We start from the raw sequence: 14,282 nt of genomic DNA on the forward strand, positions 1-14,282 counted from the left end.
GAAACTGCAAAGCCTTCAGAAAGGGTTTCGAAAGCCTGACCCATCAGTTCTAATTTTTAAAACTTATCCTTTCAGTCAAGACTAGAAAAAGGCCCATTCCAACTTTTATCTTTCCTACAAAGTACCGTTATCTTGGTCTGATGTCAGGAGCTTTATCTCTCTTTCTGCTGACAAGCAGAGACGAGAGAGATAAGATTGGGAACGAATCTCACTTCTCTGAGTAAATAAATAATCAATACTCATCTAAATGTAAATGAGAAAGTATCCCCCTCTGATAACAGGGCTCTTATCAAAGAGCCAATTTTCTGCAGACATTTGGCCTCAACCAAATCACCATCATTCAGGCCCAGCCTAATGGCTAAAAATCGTAACTAAATTGAACCGATCACCAGAGATCAACTAAGTTCAGCCATGGCTACTTCAGGTTCAAATGTTTTGGAATGCAATTTTGCCCCCATTAACTTTCAACAGCAATGAAAAATACTCTGGTCCGGGGTTGAATGTGCACAATAAACAAACTCAAACATTTATTTTTTTAAAGTGTTTAAACAAAAACCAAACCAACCCCAGCTGTGTGTGCAAACAAATAAATGTTACAATAAGGATAAAAATGGAGCTTGTGGGAAGACTTAGCTCAGTGTTTCAATCTGTATGGAATGCTGAGAGCTGCAATTCTGCTGCCAAATAGCAATTCAACTATTTAAAGACAGGTAGAAATAAAGAGTCAGACTAGATTAAAATGTCACTGAAGAACTAAGTGAACTTCTCTCTCTACAACATTCCCCTTATTTATTCCTATCACCAAAGCCTTGGTCTATGCCAGGGGTGGCCAAACTTACTGACCTCCGAGCCCTATACAACAATCTTCAGAAGTTTGAGAGCCAGCGCTCAGGGCTTCAGCCCTCAGTAGGTGCCTGCTGGGGTTTGGGGCTTCAGTCCCACTCCTGCTGAAGCCCTGAGAACCTCCTCCCCACTGGGCGGAAGCCCCTATCCCACCACCCCGCTGCAAGGCAGAGGTCCTTACCTCACCCCCAGTCTGGTAGGTGGAGAATGGGCATGGGGGGCTCTGTGAGTTGCACTTTAACAGTAAAAGAGCCACATGTGGCTCACGAGCCAGTTTGCCCACCCCTGGTCTATGTCCCTGTCAGTTCTTGCCTTGACTAATGCAACCCCCTTGTCCCTGATCTTCCCCATATGCACCCTGCAGCCCCAGGTTAGCCAGCTTGCTTCAGCTACAATCATTCTCCTCACCCGGTACTGGAACCATGTTTCTTCAAGGTCCCGCAGTGCCTTGTGATCCCTGTGACATCCCAAAGCCCTCATCCCTATTTCCAAGGCTTTGCATACCTTGACTTGCCCCCTACCTCCCTATACAAGCCCTAGCTCACCCTGTGTGCTTCCCTCTCTGCTTCCACACACAACTGCTTCCCTTTCTCATAGTGCCCGCTATAATGCTGTCTCCACTAGGGAATTCTACAAAAATATTCCCAATTCAGCTTAGTGGGAGCTTTAGTGTTGACAATGCTACAGTACTTTGTGTTTTTACCATTGTGTTTATTAAGCCTGCTGAGGTCAGTGGCAACTGGGTCTAGAACCCCAAGACTCCTGATTCCTAGTCCTGTATCTGAGCCAGTGGACCACACATACTAACTATAAACCAGTTCTTCTGTGCTAATCCCCTTGGACTGCAGCATAGTACCCCAGGCAAGTGTTAAATTCTGCATTCCAAGGGGAAACACACTCTCTCCACTCATCCTCTACTGTAGCTCAGTAGGAAATAGGAATGAAAAAGGAAGAACCCCACCATCCTGTAGGGGAAAGAGTAAAGCTGAATGGCTGGCTGCTTGTCTTGCTGCAATAACTCTCCTGCGAGGTGAAGACATGGTTCCCGATAGCATCCCATGAGCTCTGCGACAGCAGGAGTGATGAAATAAAGAGAAGAGGGTTTTGGCCAATACACCCTCTCTGATTACAGTGAAAACCCAAGTAGAAGTGTGGGGTATTTTGTTGGTGGGGCAAAACCCCACTTTTCTGTAAGGGACCTCTTTGTAAGAGCATCACCATTCCCAAGGCTTTTCACCTTCATTCATGGTCGCCATCCACACTTGGATCAGCCACCTGCTCTGCACGGAGTGAGTCATTTCCCCTCCTTTTGCAAAGCCTTTCCCTGCAACCCCCTCAAACCTTTCCACACCTAGCATCCATGTCATAACTGCCCCAGGGAGACAGAGTGTGCCTGAGGCAGGAGGATTATTTCCAGTGTTCTTTAAAGTACTGTATGTATTTGTGCTGCTACAAGTACTCATGAAAACAACGAGAAATTGAAAGTTTGCAATCATCTCCTGCTGGCCAAAGCAACGGATGCATGACAGACAGTGGATGGTCAGTTGCGAACAAGAGGCATTTTCCTCCACATCACAGCTCTGCTCTAGCTTTGTGGAAGAGACAAGGGATGGATCTGTGTGGAGCAGGCGGGGCAGTGGAGCAGAGCCTTCACAGAAAACCAGTTGATAAACATTCAGTGTCGATGTCGGAGGTATTTCCGCATTTTAATTTTCTCCTTTTCCAAGTAAAGATGATTTATAACTTTATTGCTCCAACCCTAGGTTTTGAAAGTGTGATTTCTTTTGAGTTTAAACTGCATCTATATTTATTATTCTTGTTACCACTTTTTTTTATTATTGCTATAGAAAACATTTGCTGGAAATATGTGATAGCTATTACAAGGTCATAAAAAAGGAGAGAGTTTATGTATTTCTCTCTTTTCAAATAATCTGTCAAAATGTATCAATTGCACTAAGTAGAAGGCCACTGGATTCTAGCCTTCGCTCTGCTGGCACGTGTACAGCATGTGGAAGAACTGAAGTAGTTTAGGGCTAGTCCACACTACCCAGGCTCCGTTGATCCAGCCGCACCAGTCCGGCTTTGCCAGCAGATCCCCCTAGTGTGGACGCAGCGTATGCGGACAGAAGGAGTTTTTCCTGAGGTTACAGTAACGCCGCCGCCTCCTCAAACAACAGTGGCATTTTTCTGACAGCACAGCAATGTCTACTCTGGTTCTGCCGGCATAGCTGTGTCAGCTGGGGTGGGTCTTTTCAGGTCCCAGACAGATACAGTTATGTCGACAGAACGTTGTAGCATGGAACTGGCCTTAGTCTGGATACTCATTCAATACTGAGAGGCAGCTATGCAAACTAAGGCATTACTTCATCTTCTGGAGAGTCTACATTAAAGTGTGGCTCCCTAGAAATATAGGTGAGCGTTTGGTTTGGCCACTAAAGTGAAGAACGTGACTGCAGCATACCAGCTTGAGTACTGAACCCAGAATGTAAAGAAAAGAAAAGTGAACGGGCAGAGGCAATAATACAGGCCTACTGGGGAAGACTTCTTGGAACATTAGAGAAGAGTGAGTATTTCACAATGTGCTTGGCAACAGCAACAGGACAAAAGAAAAATATGTAAACAATTTGAGAGGAAATAGGTTAAAAGGAAGAATGTTTATATACAATTCCAAATCCTGCTGCTATGAGAACATCTTAAACTCTGTTTATTTGTTAAAAATCTCAAACAAAGCCCCTCAACACGTCCTAAGCAGAATAAAGATTTTGATAGTTGCAGATTCAGATATCATTTGTTAAATAAAGACATTTAAAGGATGAAAACAAACCTTTAATATTATGCACTTACATCAGATTTTTCAAGCCAATCTGTTTTTCTTAACTTGCACTGCTGTGACATTACCAAATTTTACATATAGTTATCTGTCGCTCTCCACAGAAATACAGATGGCTTTTGTGGAAATAAACAGTCATTTATTTGAAACAATTGTAAAATAGTTTATGGAAACCAGTGGTGTAATGCATTCAAATAAATGCCAGAACTGGTTGATGGAGAGCCAAGGTGTTAAATCACACTGCTTAAGAATTCAGCTGTGGGAAACAGACAGTAAATCCAGAGTGACAGAATTTCCAGTGATGGCAAAGGTTTCTGACATCTAGTCCAGTACACAAAAACTACAGCAGTTCAAACCCATTTTACTTAACACTACCTTGACAGCCAGTGAAATTAAGAATTTAGTCAAAAGCCCCTTAAAATAAATAAAGATGGTTCATCTCTGAGCTGTTCTTCTGGGGGGTATAAAGCATGCGGCAATGCTGCTGCAGCAGACAGCAAGTCCTTGTGTATTGTTACAGGCTTTAATTCTTCGTACGTAAACAGTATGCGTCTTAAATATAACTGGGAAACGTACAAACTCATGATGCTTTCATCCCGAATATAACGAGCTCATGGTAAGAACATTATATTGTAATGAAATTTTAAAAATTGTCAAGATAATCCTCTTTTACTGCCACTGGGAGGGGAGTAAACACCTCAGCCAGCATATGCTAAACCCACCCCATACTCTTCCCATCTAATGGGTAGCTCTCATCTAGGCACTTTGTATCCCATAATTCAGACTGTGGGGTTAGTTGTGATCTTGGTACATCAGCAAAAGATCTTCAGATTGTTGACCTGAATTATAAAAAAAACAAAACAAGAAAGGTATTCTTCTCCTGATTACAGACAAGGAAATGTAACAGGATTGCAATACAGGCTAATCTAGCCACATAAATAGTTATTCAGGCTATATGAGGAATATACACCAAGCAGGTTGTTCCATTCAAAGGCCTCAGGTACCCGGAGAGGACCTTCGTTCAGTACAGTAAATACAACTCCCCATCCAAATGCTGAGAGCGGAATTTAGAACATGCCATATCAATTACAGTTTTTCTACCACTATGGAAAAATCAGAAAATGGGAGATTTCATAGTGTCTGTTTCATGTTCATCTCAGAGATGAGCCCAGATAATCTGATCAGCAAAACTGGTTAGTGTACAAAATCCCACCAAATTCAACGTACTGGGCTAATAAAATCTGCTTTTCTACTAGCAAATTGTCCCAAAATCTTTATTCACTGTTAGCTGTTCACAACACACGGCAACATCACCTAGCCATCCCAGTGTCTGGCTGAGATCAGGTGAGGAAGAGCTGGCTGAAGTTACAACCCTAGCAAAACAGAGATGATGCAGGTAGACAGAGGGAATTACTTGGAAGAGCTTGCCACTATGGTTCTGTCTCCAGCAATTAAAGATATATTTATACTCTCAGAACACCAAAATGGCTGAAGGGATTTTGCTAATCTTAAAAAGGCACCTTCTGGCAGGGACCGAAGGTGACTTTTGGAGAGCTAGGAACATGTGTGAACGGGGGCTCTTGCAGCACAAGGGAGCTATAAAACAGCCACATATAGCCAGGGGAGAAATCCCCCATGTGGGAGATGCGCAGGACTGACAAACAGCTCCCTGCATCAGGGGTTTGTGGGAAAGGGAGAGACCAAGACAGAGGGCAGAGTAGTTCTGATTGTTCCTGGGGATTCTAGGCTGCTCAGTTGCCCTGGGAGGCAGAAAACCACCTTTTTGTCCCTTTCTTCCCTGCAACTTCTGTGCTACACCTCCTCAGTGGAGGAGTGGCCAGAGGTATACAGAAAAACAACTGACCAAGAGAACTATGCCTATTAATGTTCTTTTAATCATGTCTGCTCTAGTGTGAACACCCCTTTAGACAAACAAAAACTAATAAGAGAATTACTGAAGTCCAGTATTCCCAGACAAAAACTATTCTAAAATGGAGAGTACATACCAGTAATTTAGGGTAAAATACTTTACAGGGATGTTGTAATCATCGAAAACAAAAGCAATATGAACCCAAGATATTTACAGTTAAGGCTAACCTTAACAAAAGTTCAAATATGTAAAGACACAGAAATACAGAATTAGGGCACTCAAACCACCTTTATATGTACTTAAATGTATACCCCAAACTAAAAAAACACAGTAAAAGAACTAAAGAAGAGCCAACATGGCTTAACAACCATGTAAAAGGAGCAGTGAGAGATAAAAAGGCATCCTTTAAAAAGTGAAAGTCAAATCTTAGTGAGGTAAATAGAAAGGAGCATAAAAAACTGCCAAATTAAATGTAAAAATGTAGTAAGAAAAGGCAAAAAGGAGTTTGAAGACCAGCTAGCCAAAAACTCAAAAGGTAATAAAATGTTTTTTTAAGTACATCAGAAGCAGGAAGCCTACTAAGCAACCAGTGGGGCCCCTGGACGATTGAGATACAAAAGGAGCACTTAAAGATGATAAAGTCACTGCAGAGAAACTAAATGAATTCTTTGCTTCAGTCTTCACAGCTGAGGATGTTAGGGAGATTCCCAAACCTGAGCCGTCTTTTGTAGATCACAAATCTGAAGCATTGTCACAGACTGAAGCGTCATTAGAGGAGGTTTTGGAATTAATTGAGAAACTTAACAGTAACAAGTCACCGGGACCAGATGGCATTCACTCAAAAGAGTTCTGAAAGAACTCAAATGTGAAATTGCAGAACTATTAACTATGGTTTGTAACCTGTCCTTTAAATCAGCTTCTGTACCCAATGACTGGAAGATAGCTAATGTAACGCCAATATTTAAAAAGGGCTCTAGAGGTGATCCCGGCAATTACAGACCGGTAAGTCTAACGTCAGTACTGGGCAAATTAGTTGAAACAATAGTAAAGAATAAAATTGTTAGACACATAGAAGAACACAAATTGTTGGGCAAAAGTCAACATGGTTTCTGTAAAGGGAAATCATGTCTTACTAATCGATTAGAGTTCTTTGAAAGGGTCAACAAACACATGGACAAGGGGGATCCAGTGGACGTAGTGTACTTAGATTTCCAGAAAGCCTTTGACAAGGTCCCTCACCAAAGGCTCTTACATAAATTAAGTTGTCTTGGGATAAGAGGGAAGATCCTTTCACGGATTGAGAACTGGTTAAAAGACAGGGAACAAAGGGTAGGAATAAATGGTAAATTTTCAGAATGGAGAGGGGTAACTAGTGGTGTTCCCCAAGGGTTACTCCTAGGACCAATCCTATTCAACTTATTATAAATGATCTGGAGAAAGGGGTAAACAGTGAGGTGGCAAAATTTGAAGATGATACTAAACTGCTCAAGATAGTTAAGACCAAAGCAGACTGTGAAGAACTTCAAAAAGATCTCACAAAACTAAGTCATTGGGCAACAAAATGGCAAATGAAATTTAATGTGGATAAATGTAAAATAATACACATTGGAAAAAATAACCCCAATTATACATACAATATGATGGGGGCTAATTTAGCTACAAATAATCAGGAAAAAGATCTCGGAGTCATCGTGGATAGTTCTCTGAAGACGTTCACGCAGTGTGCAGCGGCAGTCAAAAAAGCAAATGGGATGTTAGGAGTCATTAAAAACTGGATAGAGAATAAGACAGAGAATATCTTATTGCCCTTATATAAATCCATGGTACACCTACATCTTGAATACGGTGTACAGATGTGGTCCCCTCATCTCAAAAAAGAGATACTGGCATTAGAAAAGGTTCAGAAAAGGGCAACTAAAATGATTGGGGGTTTGGAACAGGTCCCATATGAGGAGAGATTAAAGAGGCTAGGACTTTTCAGTTTGGAAAAGAGGAGACTAAGGGGGGATATGATAGAGGTATATAAAATCATGAGTGGTGCGGAAAAGTGAATAAGGAAAAGTTATTTCCTTGTTCCCATAATTTAAGAACTAGGGGCCACAAAATGAAATTAATTGGCAGCAGGTTTAAAACAAATAAAAGGAAGTTCTTCTTCACTCAGCACAGTCAACTTGTGGAACTCCTTGCCTGAGGAAGTTGTGAAGGCTAGGACTATAACAGGGTTTAAAAGAGAACTAGATAAATTCATGGAGGTTAAGTCCATTAATCCTATTAGCTGGGATGGGTAAGGAATGGTGTCCCTAGCCTCTGTTTGTCAGAGGGTGAAGATGGAGAGAGATCACTTGATCATTGCCTGTTAGGTTCTCTCCCTCTGGGGCACCTGGCGTTGGCCACTGTTGGTAGATAGAATACTGGGCTGGATGGACCTTTGGTCTGACCCGGTATGGCCATTCTTATGTTCTTATACTTCCCTGTCATAGACTGTACAGAGTTCCCATGTAGTTACAACTCACTGAAATCTTGTACAGTTTATTTTTAAAATTTTTTTTTAAAGTTTAATGGCCATTTTCCCCGTTATTCTTCATAACTGAACGTTTCTTCTTCAGCAGAAACCTTGACTCTGTCCTTTAGTGTCACAATAAGGGGAAAATACGAAAAAAATCTAATACATCTTTAAAACTCAGTTTAATCTAATCCAGGTCTACTAGCACTAAAATGCCTTAATCATAATTGTGTGATCTCTCCTGTCCTCCAAATTCTCCCTTCTTCTTGTACTTCCCAGCATTCTCCTGCACCACCACCCCGTAATCCCACCGCCTCTTCACCTTCCTGTGTTACCCCATGTGCGCACATGCATACACGGGTTATGTGCTATAGGCATAACAAGAACCAACAGCTGGAAGCTGAAGCCAAATTCAAATAAGGCACAAGTGTTTAATGGTGATGGTGATTAACTATTAAAACAAAGTACCAAGAGAAGTGGTGGAGTCTCCGTCTCTTGATGACTTCACATCCAGAATGGGTGCCTGCATGTGAACACCCTAGTTTGCCCCTCCCTCTCCAGGCCTACCCGCTGAGTACATCTGATGCAATGGGTAGCTTTGGAAAAGATATTTAGGACTAATGGTAATTTTTGGTCATAATTTTTCATAACTGAAAGTTTATCTTGCCATAAAGAATTGCCCTCAGTCAAAATGTCCACCACTTCCCATTGGTCTCAATAGGACTGAAGTCACAACTACCCTCAGGGGAGATAGTGATCCCCCCAAATCAGTAAGCAGATGGAGATACTGTCCCAGTGTGAGAGATACCCTTTCAAAACGGCCACCAACTGTGGCTTCAGTCCCTTTGAGACTCCTGGGGGAATTTTGCACCACTGCACATTCATAATTAATGAGCCATGGATATGTTTATTTTTTTGTGCGAAAAAAAAAAAAAAAGCTTCTGCTGGTATGTTGCTGCAGTTCCGCCTTTTGCCCACCGGAGCATGCTGTGAACATCCTAGAACACAGCAGCCACGCACAGCCAGCTAGGGAAGAGAAAGAGCCTGCCCTCTTCACTGCAGGGACTGAATGGGAATGGAGGCGCACGGCCACAGGGGGAGGGAGGTACATGCCACATGGTGATGGGGGAAGGAGTGCAGAGCTACATAGGGAGAGAGGGTGGCTGAGTGGGGGCACAGAGACACATGGAGACAGGGAGCGGCTGAGTGGGGGCACAGAGACACATAGGGATGGGGAGGGGGTGCAGGGACACATAGTAACAGGGGGGTGTCTGAGTAGGGGTGTAGGGACACGTGGGCACAGGGCAGATGTGCCTGACTGAATGGGAGAGGCTAGCGGTCATCCAGGGTCTGCATGGGGGAAGCTCCCTAACAATCCCTCCCCCCCAAAAGCCCCTCCACCATTCCATACTTTTCCCATCCATATCCAAGAACCCTCCAAGTTCACAGCCAGACTCCTTCCCAGCAATTACTTCCCTCTCCTTCAGCTCCTCCATTACCCCTGACTCCCCCAAGCCTTTGCACTGCTTCGGGGGGAGGGGGGGAGATATGGTTCTATATTGAAGCTTAAATGAATTATTATTCAGAGTTCCTTATTAATATGCCTAGTAGGGAATCTATTTGTCAAAAAACAGCTTCTGAATCTTTTTGTTGTCTGTATTGTTACAGACACACTTGCTGATAGGTATTTTGAAATAAATGTCCAAAATAATTAAAATTGGTGTGATTCTACTGTGTTATTTTGACAAAAGGTGCAGAATTTTGCAGAATTTGAAAATATAGTAAGCCGAATTTTTAATTTAACTTTTTGTTGCAGAATTCCCCCAGGAGTACTTTGAGAAGAAAAGGAGATGGCAACTACTATGAAAGAAGGCAGTTCTTCGCAAAATTCTTGGCAGCAGAACATTTTATTGTAGCCTTCAACCTCTGCTGAAGGAGAAATATTCAGTTATGAAGAATAACATGAAAAATTATCATTAATTTTTTTAATTAGTCAAATGTAACCAATGCACAGAATTCCAGAGAGTTCTAACTATATGGAAAGTGTGAAGAATGTGTGTTATCCTATTACTGAAATCATGGGAGGAGGGAGGGCAGGGAGGCTGACTGTAGATATTAAATTTCTTAAAGGACCCATTTTAATTAGTTTAGGAATTAAAATTAAGATTTACTTTTAAATGCTCAAAAAATTCATTATGTACTCAATGAGCAGGTGGTGTAATTTTGGGGAGGATATGTTGCATTTTTCACACCTGTTGAATCTCTGTTTTAAGTGCAAAACTCACCAATATCCCATAGTAGCATAGCAGCCTTTAAGGAGAGTGGTTCCTCTCCTGTTTCTTTGCTGCCAGCTACTGCTTTCTTCTACCACCATCTGAACTGTTTTCTTCTCTTCTCCTTTCAGAGGGCAGCGACACAAAAGGCTTTGTCTACACTGGACTTTCGTTGGTAAAACTTTTGTCGTTCAGGGGTGTGAAAAAAAACACACATCTCTGAATGACGAAAGTTTTACAGACGAAAAGTGCCGGTGTGAACAGCGCTTTGTTGGGAGGACAGCTCTCTCCTACCAACAAAGCTACCGCTGCTTGCTGGAGGTGGACTTTTTTTTCTTTGTTGGCGGGAGAGCTCTCTCCCGCCAACAAATAGCAGCTACACTGCACACCTTTTATCAACACAGGGATAGCGGCCGAGCTGTGTGGCTAAAAGGTGCCTAGTGTAGACATAGCTTAACTGTTCAGCCCCATCACAACACTTCAGAGAAGGCCAGTCTCCTTAACATCCAAGGAGGAAGGGAGAAGGTACATTGAAGACAGCAGCACAGCATCAAGACCAAGTATTTACAAACAGAAGAGGTGAAATACCACAGAAATAGTGAGATAATTGAACAACCTGAAATTAAATTCTTCAGTTTTATTGTATCCTAGCATTTCCCTGGGAGCTAGACACATGACAGACAATAACAAGTAGCTCTTTACACAAATAGTACCTTTATATTAGGGTTTTGGCTTCTCTCCAGTGGGTGTTGCAGATCGAACACATGTGTGTGCAGACTTTCAGAGGTGTGCTTTAGAAGTGATCCCACACATTAAAACTGGTGTTAGAACCACTAGGTTAGAAATCATTGAAAGAACAAGTAAAAGAATATTCATATTTTGGGATATAATTCAACTATCTGCATCTTACGCTTTATTGTTTTTCTAAATTAAGGGTGTCTCACTTATTTCAGACTACTTCATTTTGTACAATTGTTCTCAAAGTTCAGCTAGGTGACTGAATAATTGTCTTTGAAAAGAAAACTAATTATAGAACAATAAACTACCTTAAATAAATTGTGAATTAGTCAGATCTACTGCAGGGAATAATCCTGCATTAGCTGGGGGATTGAAATAGATGACCTAAACAGGCCTTTGCAACTACAATTCACTTGATTCTATGATGGAGACTGAAATATGATATGGATGGTTTTATATTTATGTTCTATCTGCTTCCTGTGGGAATGATCTAGATTAGTAAGATTATGTTGTAAATTACTTTTGGTAACTTTACAAATTTACACATTTTAAAAAATGTGAAAAAGCAATGGCTGACAGCTGTTAGGGACTTTAATGGTATTATAAAGCAGCTGTTTTCATTTATATAAAAGGTATCACTCTTTCTCCAAACTGAACACAATACTCAGTCAGTAGCTCTTGCTCTAACCTATGGAAAATACAGGTCACATCTATGAAATGTTGGCAGAAGTTACTGTTTATAACAATTAGACTTGTAAAGCATTTTGGTCTTAAAAGGACTGAGTATTTCTGGTTTGGGATGTTTACAGTTTAAAGCTGCTATTTAATAATGATCAGTAGCATGTTTGCCTTGCAAAGAATTTCTATTTAAAATCAGACAAGATGAAACAGTTAAGGCTTCTCAGTTCACAAGGAACACCAGAACAGCAGAACATGATGGGCAGCAGAGACGGGCAGGGTTGTTCTCAGGGTGCACCATTTTGTGTTTGTTTTTTTAGCAACAATTATAATTATGGTAAAACCAGCATGGGCTGCATTTCTTTCAAAGAGTGCTAGTGTTTCTTATTTGGACACCAGTGTTTGAACTGAGTACTTGGTTTGAAAATAGACCCTGGTGTACTGAACATCTTTGCCTTATTATTTATTATTCACATTACAGTAGCCTATAGTCTGATCAGGGTCTCATTAGGCTAGCTTCTGGTCCGATGGACAGAAGAAAAAGACAGCTGCTGTCCCAGAGAACTTGCACTCTACATTTGTGATTATGCATAAGGTGGCTGAAGCAGTAGGTGGAAGAGAGAAGGAGGAGGTACCAGTGGAACAAGCCCAAGCCTGATGATTCTGAATTAGAAGTGGAAGGCTCAAGGGAATGGCAATGGAAAATGGAGTCTCACTCATTTCATCAACTCAAATTCAGCTCACAACAAAAGTGACCAGAGTTGTTACCATCTGTTTGGTGGCCTATGTGAAATTATTTGATGAACTGAATATATTTCTTAAGCCTCTTGGAAAATGAACCATTGCAGACAAGGATCATGATTTCCCTTAACTGGTGCTACAATGGTCGAACTGCTAGTGATGACAGAAAAGAGTTGTGAACACCTTTACAGAAAGTGAGAGAAAGAGTTTAGATGGAATCTTAGATATCTCAGAAGGTCACCATTGCGACTTAGAAGCCTTGTGGGAAGTCTCAGCAGAGTCACCAATGGTTCCAAACAAAGGAGACTGAACAATCCTATCATTCTGAGTGGGGCCTTCTAGTCAGAATTAAGGTATCATTCTTCTAAACCCAATTCATTTCCACTTCTTCCTTTTCATCCTTCATCTGCTCATAGTTAGTAAATAAGGGCTTCATTGTACTAGATGCACTGTTCCTGTAAAGAGTATGCCACCCAAAGTAGCAGCAGATTACAGATTTCTCTCCATCACTTGGTAAAGGACATCAAACAGTGGCTAATGCTTCTGAGTTGTATATTAGCAAAGTTCACCTATGCATATATTCTGCAAATGACATTAGAACCCCAACGTCTGCACTGCAGTTAAACAGCCCTTTAGCCCAAGCGTGAGTCAGCTGGCACAGGCCAGCCACAGGTATTTAATTGCAGTGTAGACATATCGTAAAGGAGTGTTAAGTAAGTTCAACAGAAATAAGCAGCAGGCTGATTTGCAACAACTGCTAAGCTGATTTTTTAAGGCAATCAACATTTACAAAGATAATGGTATATTAATTAAGTGAGGATAATTTATATTTCTTTCGTCCCCTTTTTGGAACAAAAACACTCAGTGCAGGACTAAACTTGCTCCCATTTGAAGTCAATGGTAAAACTCCCGTTTACTTCCAATGAATAAAACACCTTCAAATGCTTCTCAAGGCTTGCAATTTATTGCATATATCCAAACTCGCAAAGATCCCTCTATGCACCACAGTAACAGAGCTTTATACAGAAAAACAAAAGGCCATCATGGTCTTGGTTTCTCTTTCAACCCAGCAAAATGCAACAAGAGTCATTAAATATCAGTTTAGTGACAAAAGACAGTTTAATCCATTAATTGTTCTGATGTGTATGTTTCTGGAAGCAGCTTTCAAGGAGCTCTGAATACAGCAACTACATCCACAGCAGTCCTGGATGTATCTACCTATATTAGCGTTTTCCATAGCAGTGGTTTTCAAACTGTGGGTTGTGACCCAGAACTGGGTCGCGGAATGGAAGGGACTGGGTTGTGGCAGCTCTGGTCAGCACCACCCACTGGGCTGTTAAAAATCCCGTCGGCGGTGCTGCCCGGCTAAGGCAGGCTAGTCCCTACCTGTTCTGACACCGTGCTGCGCCCCGGAAATGGCCAGCAGCAGGTCTGGCTCCTAGGCGGGGGGGCCACGGGGCTCCATGCGCTGTCTCCGCCCCAAGCACAGGCTCTGCACTCCTGACCAATGGGAGCTGGGTGTGTGTGCGCATGCGGGCAAGAGTTTGAAAAACCACTGGTCTATAGTACCATCAACACAGTACCCAAACACTGCCTAGGTAAATTAGATATGCACAGAGGTGCCCACTGAATTTAATGGAGTCTTCAGCTCTTCTCTCTTCCTTGCTATAGGAGCTTTGTTTGGAATGTGAGCTAATTCTCTTCATTTCCTTCCTCTATCTTTCAGGTTACTAAGGGAATGCTTTCTTAAATAGGAGAGTTTTGCTAATTCCCCTAAAGGTGGGTCTAACTCTGGATTAGACTGAC

The 14,282-nt window shown here is 41.8% G+C and overlaps 1 protein-coding gene across 10 annotated transcripts in view; it reads right to left on the reverse strand.

The window, feature by feature from the left end:
* MAPKAP1 (MAPK associated protein 1) overlaps window positions 1–14,282 on the reverse strand; it is a 161,482-nt gene that overhangs the window by 41,208 nt on the left and 105,992 nt on the right. The gene's annotated exons all lie outside the window — the stretch shown is intronic.

The sequence above is a fragment of the Lepidochelys kempii genome, chromosome 16 (genome assembly GCF_965140265.1).
Source record: "Lepidochelys kempii isolate rLepKem1 chromosome 16, rLepKem1.hap2, whole genome shotgun sequence".
NCBI lineage: Eukaryota > Metazoa > Chordata > Testudines > Cheloniidae > Lepidochelys > Lepidochelys kempii.